Genomic DNA, 26,249 nt, shown 5'->3' on the forward strand with positions numbered 1-26,249 from the left:
ACTATTCCACAAAATTGAAACAGATGGAGCCCTACCGAATTCCTTCTACGAAGCCACAATTACTCTTATACCTAAACCACACAAAGACACAACAAAGAAAGAGAACTTCAGACCAATTTCCCTTATGAATATCGATGCAAAAATACTCAATAAAATTCTGGCAAACCGAATTCAAGAGCACATCAAAACAATCATCCACCATGATCAAGTAGGCTTCATCCCAGGCATGCAGGGATGGTTTAATATACGGAAAACCATCAACGTGATCCATTATATAAACAAACTGAAAGAACAGAACCACATGATCATTTCATTAGATGCTGAGAAAGCATTTGACAAAATTCAACACCCCTTCATGATAAAAGTCCTGGAAAGAATAGGAATTCAAGGCCCATACCTAAACATAGTAAAAGCCATATACAGCAAACCAGTTGCTAACATTAAACTAAATGGAGAGAAACTTGAAGCAATCCCACTAAAATCAGGGACTAGACAAGGCTGCCCACTCTCTCCCTACTTATTCAATATAGTTCTTGAAGTTCTAGCCAGAGCAATCAGACAACAAAAGGAGATCAAAGGGATACAGATCGGAAAAGAAGAGGTCAAAATATCACTATTTGCAGATGACATGATAGTATATTTAAGTGATCCCAAAAGTTCCACCAGAGAACTACTAAAGCTGATAAACAACTTCAGCAAAGTGGCTGGGTATAAAATTAACTCAAATAAATCAGTTGCCTTCCTCTATACAAAAGAGAAACAAGCCGAGAAAGAAATTAGGGAAACGACACCCTTCATAATAGACCCAAATAATATAAAGTACCTCGGTGTGACTTTAACCAAGCAAGTAAAAGATCTGTACAATAAGAACTTCAAGACACTGAGGAAAGAAATTGAAGAAGACCTCAGAAGATGGAAAGATCTCCCATGCTCATGGATTGGCAGGATTAATATAGTAAAAATGGCCATTTTACCAAAAGCAATCTACAGATTCAATGCAATCCCCATCAAAATACCAATCCAATTCTTCAAAGAGTTAGACAGAACAATTTGCAAATTCATCTGGAATAACAAAAAACCCAGGATAGCTAAAGCTATCCTCAACAATAAAAGGACTTCAGGGGGAATCACTATCCCTGAACTCAAGCAGTATTACAGAGCAATAGTGATAAAAACTGCATGGTATTGGTACAGAGACAGACAGATAGACCAATGGAATAGAATTGAAGACCCAGAAATGAACCCACACACGTATGGTCACTTGATTTTTGACAAAGGAGCCAAAACCATCCAATGGAAAAAAGATAGCATTTTCAGCAAATGGTGCTGGTTCAACTGGAGGGCAACATGTAGAAGAATGCAGATTGATCCATGCTTATCACCCTGTACAAAGCTTAAGTCCAAGTGGATCAAGGACCTCCACATCAAACCAGACACACTCAAACTAATAGAAGAAAAACTAGGGAAGCATCTGGAACACATAGGCACTGGAAAAAATTTCCTGAACAAAACACCAATGGCTTATGCTCTAAGATCAAGAATCGACAAATGGGATCTCATAAAACTGCAAAGCTTCTGTAAGGCAAAGGACACGGTGGTTAGGACAAAACGGCAACCAACAGATTGGGAAAAGATCTTTACCAATCCTACAACAGATAGAGGCCTTATATCCAAAATATACAAAGAACTCAAGAAGTTAGACCACAGGGAAACAAATAACCCTATTAAAAAATGGGGTTCAGAGCTAAACAAAGAATTCACAGCTGAGGAATGCCGAATGGCTGAGAAACACCTAAAGAAATGTTCAACATCTTTAGTCATAAGGGAAATGCAAATCAACCAACAACCCTGAGATTTCACCTCACACCAGTGAGAACGGCTAAGATCAAAAACTCAGGTGACAGCAGATGCTGGCGAGGATGTGGAGAAAGAGGAACACTCCTCCATTGTTGGTGGGATTGCAGACTGGTAAAACCATTCTGGAAATCAGTCTGGAGGTTCCTCAGAAAATTGGACATTGAACTGCCTGAGGATCCAGCTATACCTCTCTTGGGCATATACCCAAAAGATGCCTCAACATATAAAAGAGACACGTGCTCCACTATGTTCATCGCAGCCTTATTTATAATAGCCAGAAGCTGGAAAGAACCCAGATGCCCTTCAACAGAGGAATGGATACAGAAAATGTGGTACATCTACACAATGGAATATTACTCAGCTATCAAAAACAACGAGTTTATGAAATTCGTAGGCAAATGGTTGGAACTGGAAAATATCATCCTGAGTGAGCTAACCCAATCACAGAAAGACATACATGGTATGCACTCATTGATAAGTGGCTATTAGCCCAAATGCTTGAATTACCCTAGATCCCTAGAACAAACGAAACTCAAGACGGATGATCAAAATGTGAATGCCTCACTCCTTCTTTAAATGAGGAAAAAGAATACCCGTGGCAGGGAAGGGAGAGGCAAAGATTAAAACAGAGACTGAAGGAACACCCATTCAGAGCCTGCCCCACATGTGGCCCATACATATACAGCCACCCAATTAGACAAGATGGACGAAGCAAAGAAGTGCAGACCGACAGGAGCCAGATGTAGATCGCTCCTGAGAGACACAGCCAGAATACAGCAAATACAGAGGCGAATGCCAGCAGCAAACCACTGAACTGAGAATAGGTCCCCCGTTGAAGGAATCAGAGAAAGAACTGGAAGAGCTTGAAGGGGCTCGAGACCCCAAAAGTACAACAATGCCAAGCAACCAGAGCTTCCAGGGACTAAGCCACTACCTAAAGACTATACATGGACTGACCCTGGACTCTGACCCCATAGGTAGCAATGAATATCCTAGTAAGAGCACCAGTGGAAGGGGAAGCCCTGGGTCCTGCTAAGACTGAACCCCCAGTGAACTAGTCTATGGGGGGAGGGCGGCAATGGGGGGAGGGTTGGGAGGGGAACACCCATAAGGAAGGGGAGGGGGGAGGGGGATGTTTGCCCGGAAACCGGGAAAGGGAATAACACTCGAAATGTATATAAGAAATACTCAAGTTAATAATAAAAAAAAAAAAAAGAAAGCAAAAAAAAAAAAAAAGTCAAAAAACCTCCTGAGGACATACTTAACTATTTTCTAAGCATGACTTCAGATCACACCTACCCATACATGTGTCTTGCACTCCAGATGGAATGATGTCATTTTGCAGCACCTCTTGGCATTTATTTAAATATTTGGGTGTTTAGATAAAACCTCATCCACAAATCTTAACAACTATTCAAAAAATAAATTATTCAAGCCATTCTCTTACTGTTAGTAGGAAGAAACAAATTCTTCCTACTTGAATTCAGTCTTCACTGCACTGTTTCTTTTGACTTAAAGTCATTCAACAAACATTGGTTGAGTTCTGGTCCTGTCAACCAACTGTGCCACAAGTTTAGAATGCTGAAAATGGTATATCTATCTCTTCAAGGATAAAACAACTTGCTAAGGGAAATGGAATTTACTTGGAAACAATTATAATGCAATACTAGAGAATTTTGCAAGAGCAAAAATATTCTACTAACTTTTTAAGATGAATATCATGATGGAAAAGATACTGAGTAATGTCATTTGTATCTGCAAAAGATAAAGGAATAACTTCCGAGAGAAGTTGTATTTGTTATAGAATGTGAACTTGGTTAGGATTTCAAATCGCAGTGCTTGGACTGGAGGGATGTTTCAGTGGTTAAGAGCACAAACTGCTCTTCTAGAGGACCTGAATTCAATTCCCAGTAATCACATGGCAGCTCACAATTGCCTGTAACCCCAGTTCCAGAGAACCTAACACTCTCCTCTGGCCTCTGGGGCACTAGATATCCAGACATACATACAGACAAAACACCCATATGAATAAATTGATTTAAAAAGCAGTACTATGATGTATAAAAGGAAAGGAGGAAATATACCATATATGATAATATATGATCCTTTGCAGTGTTTTAAAAATACGTAGCAGACATTGTAAGCATGTCACCATTTCTCCTTGGAACTCACTCCACACACTGACTCCTGATGCAGAAGAATTGAAGTTGGTTAATAAATTCCCCATATTGTTCTCTTTTCAAAATCTATTCTGTTTTCTGGGCAGGGTTGATCTCATTTGCCATGTTAAAAGAACCTATTGTTTCATGTCCCTATGTCCCTAATAATATTTCTCGACATCGCTTCCTGAACAAAATTCTTTACTCAGGTCTGATTTGGGGAAGGGAATACAAACTAAAACACTCACACAACTAGCAATGTTATTTTTGACTAACGTTTTTGATCTGGTATTTCACAAATTATTTCAATAAAACAGCATTACTCCCAATCAGCAATTTAGCAAGCTACATGTGACCACTACTGTTTTTCTTTCTGGAGATTTATGATATAGATTAGAAGAATGGTACTGATATAACATTGTTGTAGAGTTGCACAAATATATTTGGCTTCCTTGATAAGGATAGTTAGGGAAGTGCTGAAATTGTAACTGACATGTCTTTAACATTAATGATATTTTATCAATTCTCCTTTTATAGAAATCCATAGCCAAATGAAATCATGAGTATCAGTGTCATAATGTTCATTGTTTTCATTCAAAATTTCATTCCATCCAAATGTATTTTAGCTTGTCTTCTAATGATGACAGGTTGGTTTTTTAATGCCTTATCCTAAGTGATGTTCAAGTCTCTTCAAACAATCAGAACACAGTTCACCAAAAGCATTGACAGAGTTTTGTGGTCACCACCTTGATTCAGAGATGAACAAAAAGTAATAAAAGACTCTGCATAGGTATCAGCAGAAAAACGAATCTCTGCTGCCTAAAGTCTCATCAGATCAGTGCAAATGCCTCTAAATTCTGTGCAGGACTAGGCCTGGCTCAGTGAGTAAGTGGAAGCTGAAGAGTGTGAAGGCCTGGACAGACACCTTGAAGTCCTAAAGAAGGAGTTTCCACAGAATTTTGCTTCCATCCAAACAGAGTGAGAGCTAGGGAAATTCTTATCTCAAAAACTCTAGGACCCATAACTAAAGGTTTTTAGTTCTTACAAATATATCAGCCTCATAAAAATCTCATAAATATCCCATCAATCTTAGTTACTGTTTTATTTCTGTGAAGAAATACCATGAACCAAGGTAGCTTTTCAAACATTTGATTGGTGGCTTGCTTACAGTTTTAGAGGGTTAGTCCATGGTCATCATGGCTTAGGTCATAGCAGCAGGTAGGCTAGCATGGTGCTGGAGCAGTATCTGAAAGCCAACAGTGAGACTGGGAATGGTGTGAGTCCACTAGTGACCTCCTAATCCTTCCTAAATAGTTCCACCAACTGGGAAGTAAACATTCAAATATATGAGTCTACAGAAGCTATTGTAACTTAAACCACCATACCACCCAAGAAGTAAGGAAAGTTTTAGGGAGTAGTCCAAGCTACAGAGAGCTGAATCTGAAAGTGAGTGCCACCCACCCCTGTAAGAATTCACTCTTACAATCTAGAAACATAATGAAAACATTGCTTCATCTTGGTATCTATTTACCAAAGAACTACAACAATGAAACAAATTCACTAGAGGACACAGAGAAAAGAAAAATCACCTAAGGACAGCTCACAAAATTCAAAATAAATTTAGGGGTTGTGTAAAGGTTCTGGAGAGGAGGCTCAGCAGTTAAGAGCTCTTCCAGTGGACCTAGGTTTGATTCCCAGTACTCACATGACAGCTCACAACTGTCTGTAACTCCAGTCCTAAGGACACCAATGTAACACCCACATGGTACGCAGACATACATGCAGGCAAAATAGCCATGCACTGTGAGAACAGGACCAAGGATGGGGAGCAAGAGGAGACAGAGTACTTGATAAATCCCCAGAGACTGTCATCAGGGTATAGATTTGAGTTTATTGCCCATCACATAAGCTTATGTATAGTGTTTGAGTCAATCCCAAGCCCCTAAATCCTCAGCCAATCATTTCTCACCACATCGTCACTGTGCCCCAGTGAAAGCCTTGACTGATGAGGTTACTCAGAAGGAGTAGGAGAAACAGCCACCACCCTGACTTCAGTTGTATTTGCTGTCTCACCAGTGTTCTGGGAGCCATCTTAGGTCTAATGTTATGTGTGTGGCATTAGATCAGGACTCTTCAAGGAGTCATAGGAGCCTGTGGTGCCTCACCATCCCACTTTTTCCTTCACAAGGTTGACCTCCACATCTCCCATAATACATAGACAGACAGACAGACAGACAGACAGACAGACAGACAGATTTTTATACAAAAAAAACTTTTAGACCAAAAACATGACTTTTTACTTTTCAAAGATCAGTGGATAAAATAAGAAAGAAATTATTTCTGAAATTGATATTGGTGATACAAAGATCAAAAGTGGAAAGGATTGTGAAAAACAATAAAAAGAACGTCAGTGTTTAATCACAAGAGGCAGCTTTCTCAGAATAGCTTCCTGACAAAAACCATCTCAAAAGCTGAAAAATATATGAAGTATTTGGAGTCATTGGAACACAACAAGACAGGCAAGACTGTATGAATAAAACTTTCTAGTTCTGGGAAGTAAATTGATGTGAGTGCCATGGTTGCTTGGAATTTTTCCTTTAGGACATTTGCTTGCTCATTGTAGTGAGACTAAATAGAGGCCCAATAGAAAGCATTGGTCAGAGGTCTGTTAAAAATCTCTCTGGAATTCAGAGGGAAAAATTCAATGTTGGTATGACCAGGAGAAGAGCCCAGAGCTTAACTGGGATGAGAGAAATAATTTTAAAAAAATTTGTATAATCTTATTTGGAGATATTCCTGAATATCTAAGTTATATGCATACTCAAAATTAGAGTACCAGGGAGGGATTAGGGGGATGTTTGCCTGGAAACCTGGAAAGGTAATAACAATTGAAATGTAAATAAGAAATACCCAATTTAATAAAGATGGAGAAAAAAAGAAAATCCTTACGTTGACAGATATTTAAAAAAATAGAGTACCAAAATTCATGGAGAAAGCAACATTTAACAGGCAAAATAGCTAGAAAAATATTTCAGTAGTCTAATGGCAGAAATGGAGTTGACCCTTTTCAGTATACAAATCTTCAAATGGGGACAATGGAAATCAAAAATCCCTAGGAACAAAAATGTCCCTTACTAGTAACAACAAACTATCTAGAGATCATCCATGACAAAAGAAAATATCTACCAGCAACTAAATCAAGGTGCACTTCCAATGTTGTATAAAATCCACAATTTTTTCGTATATAAGTAAGGTCTTGCATCTAAGCAAAAAGTCCTTCACATGTCAAAAGCCATCGACAAATAACTATAATAAATCAAAATGAAGACAAGACCATAAACGTAGATTTTTTGAAAGTGACAAATATTGACAATTCCAGAGGGGAAAACTTAAAATAACCATTAAAAAATATATTTAAGAAAGTAAAAGACTTAAGAAATGCACTAAAGGGTTGGCGAGATGACTCATCATCTGGTGGAGGTGCTTGTATGCAGGCCCCACAATGTGAGTTCAATCTCCAGATCCCATGAGAAGGCACACATCTCCACACACATGTGCCTGCAATTAACATACACACACGCACACACACACACACACACACACACACACACACACACAAACACACGCTAAACAAAACAAATAAATATTTAAGAAAAACAAAAATACAGAAATAGGCAGATAGAATCAAAAGGCATTCTATAACTGAAAATCACTTTTACTGAAATTAAGAATCCAATAGATGTATTTAATAGCAGCAGAGAGAATTAATAAACTGGAAGTATCCACAATTGAAAAGAACATAAAGATGTAAAAATGTATGGAACAAGATTAAATAATGTAAGATGTGTGACTAGTTTAATCTTTAAGAAAAAAATAAGGAGTCCAAAACAATGTTTAAAGAAATGGAGGCCAATATAGTCAAAGAATCAGTTTAAGACTTCCTATGAACTCTTTATTGGAAACACCAAAAGCTTCCAGAGGAGGAAAAGAAACAACACGACCAAAATAGCAGTAACAACTGGCTTTTAAGAAGAATACACTGATGCCGGCAGACATCTTTAAATTGCTTACCATCATAGAATTCAGTGAAACTACTTCAAAAAGGGAATGCAACATTCTTACAAGTAAAAAATCAAACAACAGAAGAAATGCTAAAAGGAATTCTTTGGTGGAAGTAGAGTCATGCGAACAACACAGAGCACATGGAAAGGCACACACAGGTACACCTATTATCCTTAAGATTTTTTTATTTATTGACAAGAAAAAAACTTTGGTGCAATATATTTTGATCATAGTATTTTGCTTTCCCCAACTTCTCCAAGATCTCACCAGTTCCCTACCCACCTGACTTCATGTTCTCTTTCTCTCAAAATGAATAAATGAACAAATGAATGAATTAATGAATGAACAAAAACTTAAAAGACAAAGCAAAAGCACACTGAAAGCACGGAGTTCATTTTCTGTTGGTCAACCATGGCACTTGTCCTGCAGTGACATAGACCCAGTGACATTCCATTGAAGAAAATTGATCTTCTCTTTTCTGGTAGGTATCAGTTGCAAATAGGTTGTTTATGAGTAGGACTTTGTATGCCTTCATGGGGTTTTGTTTGTTTGATTTTGTATTTATTTTTCTGGCTTAATTGCTCAGGATAAGAATTCTAGTAGTATATGGAGTAGCAGTCAGTCTGAGCATTCCTGTTTTATTCTTCATGTTAGATAAAAAGCTTTTAATTTTCACCAGTATGATATTTGTTATCTGTGGACCTCTGAGATATGGCTTTTTGTGTTGAAATGTATTCTCTCTATACCTAAAGTCTGATTTTTAAATAATGTGTGTATCTGTATATATTAAATCGCATGATCATGGAGTTAGAAAAGTGAATTCACTTAGGTTGATTATTAAGAGTGCCAAAGGGAGGTTTGAGTCTCAATATAAATAGAAAGGAAAACTTGATTTTTTTCAACACTTTTCCACTATTTATAAATGCATGTGGAATAATTTGCATAGAAGGACACTTATGAATGGAAGTTTGACCTTCCAAAACATCAGTGATGAGGAGCCTATGACTAAGATTTTAGAAAAGGTTTATTTTCTTCCAGATACTTTATTATTATATTATTTGAATTTCCTAAAGAAAAATTAAAGGTGTTTCATTATTGGTGACAATAAATGAAAATAACAGTGGAAAGTTAAAGACAGAAAAAAGATGAAGAAGCCAAAGCAGAAGAAAAGGCAGGCAATGAAATGTGCAGAAACATGATGGAAACATTTTTTGGATCTTCTTTGATTGGAACTTGTGAGTATGACACCAGTGTGAGAAGCTCCCACACATTCTCCTCTTTTTTTTTAAACTATTTCCTTTTTAAACATTTGTTTTTATATTTTCATTTATGTTTTGTAAGGCTTTTATTTTTTTGAATATTCAATAGACATTCTAACTTGGAGTGTGAAACATGAGAGGCCTCAACAAGGAACTAGCAGCAGCTAAGGAGTGCTGAGAGTGGGAGGTGCAATGTTCCCCAGAGAACGCCAATTGGCTATCCTATACCAAATGGTCAATCCAGAAAACTTGTGTACAAGTGACATTATATAGACTAAGAAGTTTATATTTATGTCTTTACGGATCTTCAAACACACACATAGAACAATTAAAAATTATTTTTATTATTTATTTGTGTGTAACAAAGACAGAGACAGAGAGATAAATACAGAGAGAGAGTAGAGAGGAAAGAGAGACAGAGAGAGAGACAAAGACAGAGAGAGAGAGAGAGAGAGAGAGAGAGAGAGAGAGAGAAATACAGAGGCAGAGACAGAGACAGAGAGAATGTGTACATATGCCTGAGGAGAGCAGAAGAGATTAGATCCTCTGGATCTAGAGTTATAGGCAGTGGTGTGCCACCTGTTGTAGTGGGTACTGAGAATGGATCTTAGGTTCTCTGGAAGAGTGGAAAGTGATCTTAACCACTGAGCAACCTCTCCAGCCCTGGTTTTGCTGTTTCTTAAGGGAATATATATATATATATATATATATATATATATATATATATATATATATGCCATAGATAACTGACTACTTATCCAAGTGTACTTAGCATGAGCTTCTCTGAGAAGTCAGGTAATGAGCTCAGTACTCCTGGTAGAGACCTTTAATTTCCCAGCTTTCTTGTGATCCACCTGGTATGGACAGGGTAATTGTTCTCTTAGATTTGCTTATTATTCAAAGTGACATCATGGCTCATTATTCCCAGGTACCAGATTTCACTACCCAGTCCAGCAACTGCTCCCAACTATGTGTCAGTAAAAACAACCCTGCACCAGCCAGCACCCACCCAGGCTATAAAACAGGTTTCAGATTTCCACGGTGAATCATATCCTTGAGATGTTAACAAGAGCCTGCTTTTTCCAGACAAATATGGCTTTCCTTGAGGGTGGCACCTTTCATTTCCACCTACACAGCATCCATAAAAGTCCCTTAATCATCTTCAGCTCTATTTGCTTTGAAAAATTCTCATTTGTGATTCCTCGTGAGCATATGGGATAGGAGGATGTTATTGCTCTCCCTAGGCCCCAATAACAACACTCATTTTCCCTTTCCTAATGGCTACTTCCTACCCTTTTCTGAGCCACTGAAATCATTTCAGATTAACTACTGTGTTTTGAACCTCTGCCCACTTTTTTCACTATTATCTTGGTTAGGTATCAAATCTTGTAATTGTCTTTGACTCCTAATTTTATGTCACAGCCCACATCCGCTGTACCAGTAAATCTGGTTCTACTTTGCTCAGTAACATTAGTTGTTAGCAAATTCTAAATGAAAGCCACAGTGAGATGCTCTTACACATCCTCTAGAATTGCTAAAATAAATCTATTGCCCATACCAAAAGCTGATGAAGCTGCAGAACTGGAGCTCTTGTATTATTCTCAAATTGCAAAATGGTAGGAGTGGCTATGGAAGGCAGTTTTGCAGTTTCTTATAAAGTTAAATGTGAAATATATGAAAATACATATAGGAATATTATTTATATTAAGTGCATATTTTAATATATATATTCTATTCCAATATATGTATCCAAAAATGAAAGCTCCTATTTCTACAAAAACCTGCAAATGTCTATCCATAATCAAAAATATAGCAACAGCCGAAAGGTCCTTAAGTTGACAAATGAAAAAAATAAAATGTGGTATTTCCATTAAATGGAAGCTTAAATCAGCAAGGAGTTAACCATTTTTTCCACATTAAGGATAATAGCAAATGAATTTTGCTTCATAGAAAAAGTAAAACACAGAAGGTTACATACAGCATCACCCAATCTATGTGAACTTCTGAAAATGATGAAGGGATAGGGAAATGGTATGACCACAAGAAGGCAGTACGAGGCGCTTTTATAGTAGTTGAAGTATATTAGAACATCACTGCAATAGTAGTGAGAGGACTGGCGGTGCCGGTGCTGGTGAGGCGGAGGAGGAGGAGGAGGAGGAGGAGGAGGAGGAGGAGGAGGAGGAGGAGGAGGAGGAGGAGGAGGGGGAGGAGGGGGAGGAGGGGGAGGAGGAGAAGGAACTGGAATATTGGACATTATTGACACTACTAGTTCAAGCCACATTGACACTGCCCTTGATTCCTGCAATGATCTTCTTGCCTCTACTCCCTTGCCTCTACTCTGACCATATCATACCTATACCTGACAAAATGAAGATAATACCCAGGGTTTTTACCATAGCCCCTGAGTCCCTACTTCACCTGGCTCCGAGCGCCTCTCTGACCTCATCACCAAACAGTCCTCACTCAGAATTGCAGCTGAACTTACCTCCTTGCTTGTCCATACATAGGCCAAGGGTACTTCAACAACAAGGACTTTACTCTTGTTTTCTAGCACCAAGATGTTCTTTACAAAATACCTTTATAGCTTATTCCCTGGTTCAAAACTCTCAATAGCTGTCCATTGCCTGTAGAATAAAATTTCAGCACCTTAGCATGGCGGTTAAAGCTGTTAGTGGTACAGTCTACACTCATTTCTGCATCCCTGTCTACCATACAATGTGCCCCAACTGCAGGAAACTGTTTCTGAATTATATTCATTTCCCCTAATTTGCCTGGTGAATGTCTACTAACTTGGTTAACTTTTGACTCAGCTCCAGAATTACCTTCAGGTAAAACAGATGACTCCATCTTCATAGGCCCACCACACCCTTTAGGTGCCTCTATCTGAGCATGTGTAGTAATCTCTTCAGCTATTTCTTAAGACACAGGAAAATGTCAGAAGCACCGGCCCAGCCTGTGTCACAGGTGTTATATCTGATTGCATTTCTCTTCCTGGCTAGACTGAAAAGCCCTCAGGGGTTTGAGTCTATCCCCACAGACTAACGCAATGTCTGACTCCCAAGAGAGACTCAATAACTGTTGAGTGAAAGAGTAACTTCATGGCTGTGTCCATCCCTCCCTTCTCTTTACTTCCGCATTCCCTTCTTGTACTGCACATCTTCAATCAGAATGTACAGTGGTACAGAAGTCCAGCCATGCATATTTGACCAGTGTAGCTGGAACCAGGTCCCTTTCTTTTTCCCAGTAGCTCACTGGGCCCTTGCAGATCTGTTCATGTTTTTTATTTAGCTGGTTATTTAGTCACAAGACTAAATGCCTAAAATTGGAATTTTAGCACGATAATCTTAAGTGCAAAATCCAGGTCTGTACATTTTTAGAACTTCAATATTTTTTGTTTGGAGGGTGGGGAGGAGGAAATGTGGTGTATGTGTACATGTGTTTGCAAGTATAAATACTCATACATTTACATGTGAAGACCAAAGGAGGACTTTGGCTATCTTCTTCTATTTCTCTCTTTCTTATTTCCTTGAGACAGAACCCGAAGGTCACCATTTATTTAGGCTTACATTGACTGGCCGGCCAATGAGCTCCCTGAATCTGCCTGTTGTCTCTGCCCCACGCCACTGAATATCCATGCTGAGACTATAGGCATGGACACCCATGCCCGGCATATTTACATGGGTTCTAAGGATGTAAATACTTTCTTCTTGCTTGCATAGCAAATTCTCTCACCTACTGAACTGTCTCCCTAGGCCTAATTATAATTTTTTCTATCTAAATCAATTATTTCACTGACTAGATCTCCATCTTTATTTGAAGGAAGCCATGCCTGAAGAGTAGAAAATTAGATACATTCATGCTAAGATATCATTTTGAACTTGACCCATTTCATAGCCACCCTTTGTTATTAAAGCTTACCATTCTAGGAAATACTACTTCAAGCAAAATCTTTACCTAGTCTAGTTTTGAACTAGACTTGTACACAGAACATTAATCTGAAACGTCCTTGACCTTCTTCAGTATTTCCTGAAAAAACAACATAAATTGCTTCCACCCACCTGCCTTTTAGTAGTATCACAACTTTCCTGGTAAGAATGATGTATGCTGAACAAAGGCTCATCGTGACTACATCAACCTGAGTAATGGATGGGTGTGGATCAAGAAGATTTTTAACTGACTGTGACTCATTCCTACATAGTGTATACTAATTAAACTTCCACCTATATTTTTTCCAAAATACACACACACACACACACACACACACACACACACACACACACACACGGAGAGAGACAGAGAGAGAGAGAGAGAGACAGAGACAGAGAGACAGAGACAGAGACAGAGAGATAGAGACAGAGACAGAGACAGAGCGCACCTAGGTTAGCTGCAGTGTGACTGACTCCACAGTTTCTTTTCCCAGAAAAATCATGAAGGAATTAGAAAGCAGTATCTGCAAAGTTGTCATAGCAAATATTAACTAGCAAGCCTTCTATTCCCAGTTGCATTTAATCTATTTCTTCCAAGTAAATTACTCTAGTAGATACCACGTAAGCACAAGGCTGATGGGAAGAAATTGAGAAAGCAAGAAGCACAGTAATGCCACCTGACAATTTCATTCTTGCTTCCCCTTTCTATGAGCAATTGTCTAAGCCAGGAGCTTGACATCTGGGACTTTTCTCTTTCCCTCACTCCCCATATGCAAGCAGTGATGAGGTCCTATCATGTCAATCTACCTCTTAGAGATTTCCTTCATTCATACACACCCTTTCACATTTCCACTGTCAACTACCTAAATGTTCTAGATAATTGACAACGGAATTATAAAAGGGACTGGAGACACAGATTCCCAAATACATTGATGCAATAGTGTAAAATCTGCCCTCATCAAGTCATTCTCTGTATTATGAAGAGAGTGATTTTCACAAAATGAAAATCTAATTCTAAGCTTGCCCAGCTTGAAACCTTTTAATGGCTCCCCATTGCCTTTAGGATGAATGTGGTATCCCTTGGGCTTAAAAGGTCTTATGTGATTGGATTCCTGCTTTTTCTCAATTTATCTCTCACCAGTCAGCCCCTTCACACCTGCGCTCTTGGAATACTGAAGTGATTTTTCCAATCCCCCTCCCCCAAATGAACTGTTCACATCACAGGGATTATTCCGTGCTCTACTGTTATGTGCTGACTGTTTACTCGAGTGTGCTTCTTCACCAGGCAGCAAGCATTCTAACTGTGCCTGCCTTCACAGTTCATAGCACAGCACCTGGTACATAGTGGGTGCTCAGCAAATGGTTCTTTTTCAGTGGGTTTGAGTATTTTTCATTATTTTTCATTATTCCAAAGAAACTGTCCAGGGTCCCCATGCTTTTGCTCTTCTTTCCCAAGACTGATGAACTGGGCAGTAAAACCTGGGGAATAGGTAGAGATGAATATGATCGTTTTATTATTGATGAAGCTCGCTTAAGAAACTCCATTCAGGACACCGGCGGATCCCGGACCGCAGCAGCTCTCTGCTCCCAAACCCCGTGGGAGAGAGACCTCACCGCCTGATCAAGTGGGCACTCCTGAGGCTGCAGAGCGGAGGAGACCACCAACACTGCCCACCCCTGCGCACATCCCTGGCCCAAGAGGCAACTGTATAAGGCCTCTGGGTTCCCGTAGGGGAGGGCCCGGGAGCGGCAGGACCCCTGCGCCTGAGACACTGCCGGAACCTGAAGGAAACAGACCGGATAAACAGTTCTCTGCACCCAAATCCCGTGGGAGGGAGAGCTGAACCTTCAGAGAGGCGGACACGCCTGGGAAACCAGAAGAGACTGCACTCTGTGCACATCCAGGCGCCAGAGGAAAACACCAAACGCCATCTGGAACCCTGGTGCACGGAGGCTCCCGGAAAGAGCGGCGCAGATCTTCCCGGTTGCTGCCACAGCGGAGAGGACTTAGGCAGTACCCCACGAGCAAACTTGAGCCTTGGAACTGCAGGTAGGACCAACTTTTCCCCTGCAAGAAACCTGCCTGGTGAACTCAGGACACACAGAGGCAAAATTCCTCTAAGGCCGGGCACTTCCTGTGTTTACCGGAAGTCCCACACCGGCGGATCCCGGACCGCAGCAGCTCCCTGCTCCCAAACCCCGTGGGAGAGAGAACTCACCGCCTGATCAGGTGGGCACTCCTGAGGCTGCAGAGCGGAGGAGACCACCAACACTGCCCACCCCTGCCCACATCCCTGGCCCAAGAGGCAACTGTATAAGGCCTCTGGGTTCCCATAGGGGAGGGCCCGGGAGCGGCAGGACCCCTGCGCCTGAGACACTGCCGGAACCTGAGGGAAACAGACCGGATAAACAGTTCTCTGCAACCAAATCCCGTGGGAGGGAGAGCTGAACCTTCAGACAGGCGGACACGCCTGGGAAACCAGAAGAGACTGCACTCTGTGCACATCCAGGCGCCAGAGGAAAACACCAAAGGCCATCTGGAACCCTGGTGCACGGAGGCTCCCGGAAGGAGCAGCACAGATTTTCCCGGTTGCTGCCACAGCGGAGAGGACTTAGGCAGTACCCCACGAGCAAACTTGAGCCTTGGAACCACAGGTAGGACCAACTTTTCCCCTGCAAGAAACCTGCCTGGTGAACTCAAGACACAGGCCCACAGGAACAGCTGAAGACCTGTAGAGAGGAAAAACTACACGCCCGAAAGCAGAACACTCTGTCCCCATAACTGGCTGAAAGAAAACAGGAAAACAGGTCTACAGCACTCCTGACACACAGGTTATAGGACAGTCTAGCCACTGTCAGAAATAGCAGAACAAAGTAACACTAGAGATAATCTGATGGCGAGAGGCAAGCGCAGGAACCCAAGCAACAGAAACCAAGACTACATGGCATCATCGGAGCCCAATTCTCCCACCAAAGCAAACACGGAATATCCAAACACACCAGAAAAGCAAGACCTAGTTTCAAAATCATATTTGATCATGATGCTGGAGGACTTCAAGAAAGACATAAAGAACTCCCTTAGAGAACAAGTAGAAGCCTACAGAGAGGAATCGCAAAAATCCCTGAAAGAATTCCAGGAAAACATAATCAAACAGTTGAAGGAATTAAAAATGGAAATAGAAGCAATCAAGAAAGAACACATGGAAACAACCCTGGACATAGAAAATCAAAAGAAAAGACAAGGAGCTGTAGATACAAGCTTCACCAACAGAATTCAAGAGATGGAAGAGAGAATCTCGGGAGCAGAAGATTCCATAGAAATCATTGACTCAACTGTCAAAGATAATGTAAAGCGGAAAAAGCTACTGGTCCAAAACATACAGGAAATCCAGGACTCAATGAGAAGATCAAACCTAAGGATAATAGGTATAGAAGAGAGTGAAGACTCCCAGCTCAAAGGACCAGTAAATATCTTCAACAAAATCATAGAAGAAAACTTCCCTAACCTAAAAAAAGAGATACCCATAGGCATACAAGAAGCCTACAGAACTCCAAATAGATTGGACCAGAAAAGAAACACCTCCCGTCACATAATAGTCAAAACACCAAACGCACAAAATAAAGAAAGAATATTAAAAGCAGTAAGGGAAAAAGGTCAAGTAACATATAAAGGCAGACCTATCAGAATCACACCAGACTTTTCGCCAGAAACTATGAAGGCCAGAAGATCCTGGACAGATGTCATACAGACCCTAAGAGAACACAAATGCCAGCCCAGGTTACTGTATCCTGCAAAACTCTCAATTAACATAGATGGAGAAACCAAGATATTCCATGACAAAACCAAATTTACACAATATCTTTCTACAAATCCAGCACTACAAAGGATAATAAAGGGTAAAGCCCAACATAAGGAGGCAAGCTATACCCTAGAAGCAAGAAACTAATCATCTTGGCAACAAAACAAAGAGAATGAAAGCACACATTCATAACCTCACTTCCAAATATGAATATAACGGGAAGCAATAATCACTATTCCTTAATATCTCTCAATATCAGTGGCCTCAACTCCCCAATAAAAAGACATAGATTAACAAACTGGATACGCAACGAGGACCCTGCATTCTGCTGCCTACAAGAAACACACCTCAGAGACAAAGACAGACATTACCTCAGAGTGAAAGGCTGGAAAACAATTTTCCAAGCAAATGGTCAGAACAAGCAAGCTGGAGTAGCCATTCTAATATCAAATAAAATCAATTTTCAACTAAAAGTCATCAAAAAAGATAAGGAAGGACACTTCATATTCATCAAAGGAAAAATCCACCAAGATGAAGTCTCAATCCTAAATATCTATGCCCCAAATACAAGGGCACCTACATATGTAAAAGAAACCTTACTAAAGCTCAAAACACACATTGCACCTCACACAATAATAGTGGGAGATTTCAACACCCCACTCTCATCAATGGAAAGATCATGGAAACAGAAATTAAACAGAGATGTAGACAGACTAAGAGAAGTCATGAGCCAAATGGACTTAACGGATATTTATAGAACATTCTATCCTAAAGCAAAAGGATATACCTTCTTCTCAGCTCCTCATGGTACTTTCTCCAAAATTGACCATATAATTGGTCAAAAAACGGGCCTCAACAGGTACAGAAAGATAGAAATAATCCCATGCGTGCTATCGGACCACCACGGCCTAAAACTGGTCTTCAATAACAATAAGGGAAGAATGCCCACATATACGTGGAAATTGAACAATGCTCTACTCAATGATAACCTGGTCAAGGAAGAAATAAAGAAAGAAATTAAAAACTTTTTAGAATTTAATGAAAATGAAGGTACAACATACCCAAACTTATGGGACACAATGAAAGCTGTGCTAAGAGGAAAACTCATAGCGCTGAGTGCCTGCAGAAAGAAACAGGAAAGAGCATATGTCAGCAGCTTGACAGCACACCTAAAAGCTCTAGAACAAAAAGAAGCAAATACACCCAGGAGGAGTAGAAGGCAGGAAATAATCAAACTCAGAGCTGAAATCAACCAAGTAGAAACAAAAAGGACCATAGAAAGAATCAACAGAACCAAAAGTTGGTTCTTTGAGAAAATCAACAAGATAGATAAACCCTTAGCCAGACTAACGAGAGGACACAGAGAGTGCGTCCAAATTAACAAAATCAGAAATGAAAAGGGAGACATAACTACAGATTCAGAGGAAATTCAAAAAATCATCAGATCTTACTATAAAAACCCATATTCAACAAAACTTGAAAATCTTCAGGAAATGGACAATTTCCTAGACAGATACCAGGTATCGAAGTTAAATCAGGAACAGATAAACCAGTTAAACAACCCCATAACTCCTAAGGAAATAGAAGCAGTCATTAAAGGTCTCCCAACCAAAAAGAGCCCAGGTCCAGACGGGTTTAGTGCAGAATTCTATCAAACCTTCATAGAAGACCTTATACCAATATTATCCAAACTATTCCACAAAATTGAAACAGATGGAGCCCTACCGAATTCCTTCTATGAAGCCACAATTACTCTTATACCTAAACCACACAAAGACCCAACAAAGAAAGAGAACTTCAGACCAATTTCCCTTATGAATATCGACGCAAAAATACTCAATAAAATTCTGGCAAACCGAATTCAAGAGCACATCAAAACAATCATCCACCATGATCAAGTAGGCTTCATCCCAGGCATGCAGGGATGGTTTAATATAAGGAAAACCATCAACGTGATCCATCATATAAACAAACTGAAAGAACAGAACCACATGATCATTTCATTAGATGCTGAGAAAGCATTTGACAAAATTCAACACCCCTTCATGATAAAAGTCCTGGAAAGAATAGGTATTCAAGGCCCATACCTAAACATAGTAAAAGCCATATACAGCAAACCAGTTGCTAACATTAAACTAAATGGAGAGAAACTTGAAGCAATCCCACTAAAATCAGGGACTAGACAAGGCTGCCCACTCTCTCCCTACTTATTCAATATAGTTCTTGAAGTTCTAGCCAGAACAATCAGACAACAAAAGGAGATCAAGGGGATACAGATCGGAAAAGAAGAGGTCAAAATATCACTATTTGCAGACGACATGATAGTATATTTAAGTGATCCCAAAAGTTCCACCAGAGAACTACTAAAGCTGATAAACAACTTCAGCACAGTGGCTGGGTATAAAATTAACTCAAATAAATCAGTTGCCTTCCTCTATACAAAAGAGAAACAAGCCGAGAAAGAAATTAGGGAAACGACACCCTTCATAATAGACCCAAATAATATAAAGTACCTCGGTGTGACTTTAACCAAGCAAGTAAAAGATCTGTACAATAAGAACTTCAAGACACTGAGGAAAGAAATTGAAGAAGACCTCAGAAGATGGAAAGATCTCCCATGCTCATGGATTGGCAGGATTAATATAGTAAAAATGGCCATTTTACCAAAAGCAATCTACAGATTCAATGCAATCCCCATCAAAATACCAATCCAATTATTCAAAGAGTTAGACAGAACAATTTGCAAATTCATCTGGAATAACAAAAAACCCAGGATAGCTAAAGGTATCCTCAACAATGAAAGGACTTCAGGGGGAATCACTATCCCTGAACTCAAGCAGTATTACAGAGCAATAGTGATAAAAACTGCATGGTATTGGTACAGAGACAGACAGATAGACCAATGGAATAGAATTGAAGACCCAGAAATGAACCCACACACCTATGGTCACTTGATTTTTGACAAAGGAGCCAAAACCATCCAATGGAAAAAAGATAGCATTTTCAGCAAATGGTGCTGGTTCAACTGGAGGGCAACATGTAGAAGAATGCAGATCGATCCATGCTTATCACCCTGTACAAAGCTTAAGTCCAAGTGGATCAAGGACCTCCACATCAAACCAGACACACTCAAACTAATAGAAGAAAAACTAGGGAAGCATCTGGAACACATGGGCACTGGAAAAAATTTCCTGAACAAAACACCAATGGCTTATGCTCTAAGATCAAGAATCGACAAATGGGATCTCATAAAACTGCAAAGCTTCTGTAAGGCAAAGGACACTGTGGTTAGGACAAAACGACAACCAACAGATTGGGAAAAGATCTTTACCAATCCTATAACAGATAGAGGCCTTATATCCAAAATATACAAAGAACTCAAGAAGATAGACCGCAGGGAAACAAATAACCCTATTAAAAAATGGGGTTCAGAGCTGAACAAAGAATTCACAGCTGAGGAATGCCGAATGGCTGAGAAACACCTAAAGAAATGTTCAACATCTTTAGTCATAAGGGAAATGCAAATCAAAACAACCCTGAGATTTCACCTCACACCAGTGAGAATGGCTAAGATCAAAAACTCAGGTGACAGCAGATGCTGGCGAGGATGTGGAGAAAGAGGAACACTCCTCCATTGTTGGTGGGATTGCAAACTGGTACAACCATTCTGGAAATCAGTCTGGAGGTTCCTCAGAAAATTGGACATTGAACTGCCTGAGGATCCAGCTATACCTCTCTTGGGCATATACCCAAAAGATGCCCCAACATATAAAAAAGACACGTGCTCCACTATGTTCATCGCAGCCTTATTTATAATAGCCAGAAGCTGGAAAGAACCCAGATGCCTTTCAACAGAAGAATGGATACAGAAAATGTGGTACATCTACACAATGGAATATTACTCAGCTATCAAAAACAACGGCTTTATGAAATTTGTAGGCAAATGGTTGGAACTGGAAAATATCATCCTGAGTGAGCTAACCGAATCACAGAAAGACATACATGGTATGCACTCACTGATAAGTGGCTATTAGCCCAAATGCTTGAATTACCCTAGATCCCTAGAACAAAGGAAACTCAAGACGGATGATCAAAATGTGAATGCTTCACTCCTTCTTTAAATGAGGAAAAAGAATACCCTTGGCAGGGAAGGGAGAGGCAAAGATTAAAACAGAGACTGAAGGATCACCCATTCAGAGCCTGCCCCACAGGTGGCCCATACATATACAGCCACCCAATTAGACAAGATGGATGAAGCAAAGAAGTGCAGACCGACAGGAGCCGGATGTAGATCGCTCCTGAGAGACACAGCCAGAATACAGCAAATACAGAGGCGAATGCCAGCAGCAAACCACTGAACTGAGATTAGGTCCCCCGTTGAAGGAATCAGAGAAAGAACTGGAAGAGCTTGAAGGTGCTCGAGACCCCAAAAGTACAACAATGTCAAGCAACCAGAGCTTCCAGGGACTAAGCCACTACCTAAAGACTATACATGGACTGACCCTGGAGTCTGTCCCCATAGGTAGCAATGAATATCCTAGTAAGAGCACCAGTGGAAGGGGAAGCCCTGGGTCCTGCTAAGACTGAACCCCCAGTGAACTAGACTATGCGGGGAGGGTGGAAATGGGGGGAGGTTTGGGAGGGGAACACCCACAAGGAAGGGGAGGGGGGAGGGTGATGTCTGTCCGGAAACCGGGAAAGGGAATAACACTTGAAATGTATATAAGAAATACTCAAGATAATAAAAAAAAATAAAATAAAATAAAATAAAGTATTTGTAGTAATAATTATTTAATAAATCCTGGCAGGAGATTAAAAAAAAAAAAAAAAGAAACTCCATTCAGAAGTGCAGCCAGATAGAACAAATGAGACAGACTTAAGCCCCCAATGGACAACAGAGGTCTCTACTACAGGTGGGAGGAGACAAAATGCACTCTACGGTCATGCAGCTCAACAATGTAGTGCCTATGAAGACCTACCTAAGTAGGACAATCAAGTTATTGTCCCCTGAAAGGGCTTAGATGAAAAGTGGGGAGATTCTGCTGGAAATTTCTAAATTCTTGAGCTGAATTCAATTACTTTCGTTTATTAATAATTATTAAATCACCTTTGACTAGACGCCTTTTGTAGACTGCTACATTTATACTCATATTATTAATCCAGAAGAATTTTAGCTTTTTAGAGGCTCATGAGATGGGTCAGTAGGTAAAGGTGCTTGCCACCAAGCCTGAAGGCCTGAATTTGATCCCTGAAACCAAAATGGTGGAAGGAGAATCAACTCCCATTAGTTGTCTTCTGATGTCCACAGGACCATAGCACATGTACCCCACATCATAAACAAATAAATGTAATTAAAACTTTTTAAATTGGATGAGCATGGTGGTACACATATTATTGCCAGGATAAGGAGAGAGAGGGGGTGGGGGAGGGGAGGGGAGGGGAGGGGGAGAGGGAGAGAAAATGAATCTGACTTTGAGTTCAAGGTCAACCTACATGGCAAGTCTCAGGCCCACATAATGAGACCCTGCCTCAAAATAAAAGATTGTAACTTTAAATTCTAAATGTTTGGGTGATTGCTTAAATTATTGTCATTATTTTCTGGCTTGCTTGCATTGTGCTCAAGTACATGACATGCATGATTTCTACTTCTTGAAATACATCGAAGTTCTCTTTGAGTTTTAATAAAATTAATTTTCTAACAGTGATGTGACTAATTGGAAGGAAAACATTCTCTATAAGAAGCAAAATTCAATATATTTTATTAAATTAACTTTCTTAGTTATGTCATTCATATTCCATATAGTCCTTTGTTTCCATGTATTTGGTCTGACAGAGTTTTACCAAAAGACTCTCAGAGTCATCAGATTTGTGTGAATTTATCAATAAGTTTCTTACGGCTCCTACTTTATAATGTCAATACTAAGCAATTTGGTGTTATGCCTTAGCCCTTCACAATACTTTTTGCCTTGAATTCTGCTTTATCTGAAATTAGCACTGCTATCTCTACCTTCCTTTTGTTTATGCCTGCAAACGAAAAAAACACTTTTGCTCAATCTTTTCATTTTAAGATTCAACATTTGTAGCAAGGCCTGGCGGTACATACACACCCGGTAATCAGAGGCAGGTGGATCTTTGTGAGTTAAAGGACAGCCTGGTCTACATAGCAAGTTCCAGGCCAACTACACAGTCATACCCTATCTCAAATTAAAATTCAACAATTTCTTGGTCCTAATAAATAATATAGTCAGTATTGTACTCTTAATCTTAACTTTTCTTCTGAGACAGGGTTTCTTGATAGTCCTAGCTGTCCTGGAACTCACTCTGTAGACCAAGCTAGCTTCAAATTCAGAGATTCACCTCCCTCTGTTTTCCCAAGTGCTGGGATTAAAGGCATGGGCCACCACCACCTGGCTTCTCAACATTTTTATTTTAACAAATAGTGTTTTTATGCGTGTGGTAGAAGGACATGTGCACATGAGTGCAGATGCCACTGGCAGCCAAAAGAGGGCACCAGATCCTTTGGATGGTTGTGAATGTCCTACTGTGAGTGTGGAGAACTAAACGCAGGTTCTCTGCAATACCGGAAAGCATTCCTAAGCCTATGTCTTCAGCTCCTCACCAGGTACTTTCAACAATTCATTATTTTACCCGGGATCTTCGCTTGTTATCTCTCAGAACATAAATTGGCTGATGCTCTGAATAGATATTAGCCCACCTCAGTTTTAGGTTCCACTCTCCCTGGTCCCACTCTCTATAGAGTAGTGAACATCCTTACACTTTCCACCCACATTCAGGAGAAAATTGTTTTCTGCACTATTAATTCAACAACAATTCTGGTTTCTTTTTCTAGAAAGGACTTTTTATTCTACTGCTGCAGTCTTACTTCTCTGTGGCTTCATTTTTAAACATGTTTTTGTTTAAATCAATCATTTTCTTGTTATTCTCTAATAGATGTCTTCATTCCCACTATAAAAGACTAACACGTCTACACCTCTTACACAAAAGTTACAGCATCTAGCTGTAAGATCATTTTCCCAGCTGCATTCCTCCTTTGGGTCTTGTGGGTTCATACTCCTATGCTGCTCCTTGCTTGCTTGCTTGTCACAGTCACCTACATAACTTTTTTCTTCTATTTTCTCATCTCCAAAGTGAAAATGGATCTAGCTTGCTAGTTTAATTTTTTAAAAAAGATACAACAAACATTTGTCATCTAATTTTCCTCTGGGTATTATTCAATTCATCTTCAGAGAATTCAATTGTGTTAATGTATATTGCTCTCATTCCAATTTTCAGTTCCCAGAAAAATAATCATTTTCAGAAGTTCTGAGGCTCTAATGTAGAAACTTATTTGAGCCTGGTTTTCTAAAAATCTTAGTCAATAACAACAAAAACATTGAAAACTGAAATTGTAAGCATACACCTATGATAATGGTTCTTCTGGTCTCTAACTACAATAATGTACCATCTATCCTGCTTATGTTAACTTGACATCAGCTTGTTGTTGTTGTTGTTGTTGTTGTTGTTGTTGTTGTTGTTGTTGTTTGGTGGTGGTGGTGGTGGTGGTGGTGGTGGTAGTTGTAAATAATGTTTTTAATTAAATTTATGATCTGCTGGTATTCCGTCATCAAAGGAAAAAAACACATCCTGCAATTGTGATGAAGGAAATTATTTTATATCTCCTTTATTGTTTTGTGTCTAGGATTAACATAAAATCATTATTCTTTATTAAATTTATGAAGAATTACACTAATAAAAAGGAAGTGGGGACAGACACTCTAGAACTCTCACAAAATCTTCTCACTGATAAGGAGTTGGCTGCCATGCTTGCTGATTGGCCAGATCTGATGGTTATGAGCCACAGAACAAAAAGGGAAGGAGGCTTGAAATGGTTGCCTTTATCACATTAGTAGATTTTTTTTAATTGTCAACAAAGAACACATTATAGTTCTCTGAAGAAAAAAAGGATTACTGTGAATGCTTTCCTTGTGATGTGGCATGGCTGCTGCACATGAACTCAAGCAACTGTGGTTACCTACACAAGATCAGTCCAGTCAAAAACGTTCCCATGAAGGGGTAGGATGGTTCACTTCTCCTCCCCCAAGTTGAGTTCTTTGAACTTAGATCACACAGCTTACTACCGCCTCCTGTACCTCTAGCTTTACTGGATCTCATGACTTCTTCTAGCTTCCATGAGCACCCACACCAAGCCATACATCTCCTCAACACACACACACACACACACACACACACACACACACACACACACACACAGAGAGAGAGAGAGAGAGAGAGAGAGAGAGAGAGAGAGAGAGAGAGAATAGAATAGTTTTTAAAATCTAAAAACAATAGCATGTAGGAGAAGGGGTCCCAATGCCCCACTCCTAGCTCCCAGATTAGGACCTATTGTTAGTTAAGGACAGCTGAGAGAAGGCAAGTCACTTTTCCCTGAGTGAGTGAAGCCACTGATGAGTTCTCTATGCTGCAGCTGACAATCCTATTCCCTTGTGTATTTGGAAAACATGATTCAACAGCTCATTTTTTTAAAGGACATTAACTCAGCACACCATATTTAGATATTTATTTGTTTATATATGTGTAACAATAATAAAGAAAAAGAGGTCATGAATTTGGGAGTGATAGTGTAGAGAGCATAGACAGAATAGAGGGGAGGAAGGGGAGAAATACTATAATTACATTTTAATTAAATGTAATTATAAAAGAATGTTAAGTTGGGTGGGACATGTGTCAAGGGGTTAGGGGGAATTGAAAGAAATGAATAGGGATGAATATTCCCAAGATAATGTGTGTGTGTGTGTGTGTGTGTGTGTGTGTGTGTGTGTATGCATGATATTTTCAAAGAATAAAAATTACACTTATAAATGAATACAATTGTAAAAAATTAGAAAATAACAAAATCTTAGCCTTCATTTTCCTCATATTGCAAGCCTTTGCTTTACAATATTGATAAATTGACAATTATAGATAGACACAATCTTTAGAAAAATGTTGGACCTTCATTTTGACATGCCATCCCCTCAAAACCTGGCCGTGTAGCTCTCATTCATCATGTATAACTTGAGATGACAAGATTTATCCCCAAAAGTTAATTAATTCACTTTCAAAAGACAAATGAATGACACCCTGGGTGGAGTCAAAAGTGCAGGCTGTACATATCCACAAAGGAGC

This window comes from Rattus norvegicus, chromosome X, assembly GCF_036323735.1.
Source record: "Rattus norvegicus strain BN/NHsdMcwi chromosome X, GRCr8, whole genome shotgun sequence".
Taxonomy (NCBI): Eukaryota; Metazoa; Chordata; class Mammalia; order Rodentia; family Muridae; genus Rattus; species Rattus norvegicus.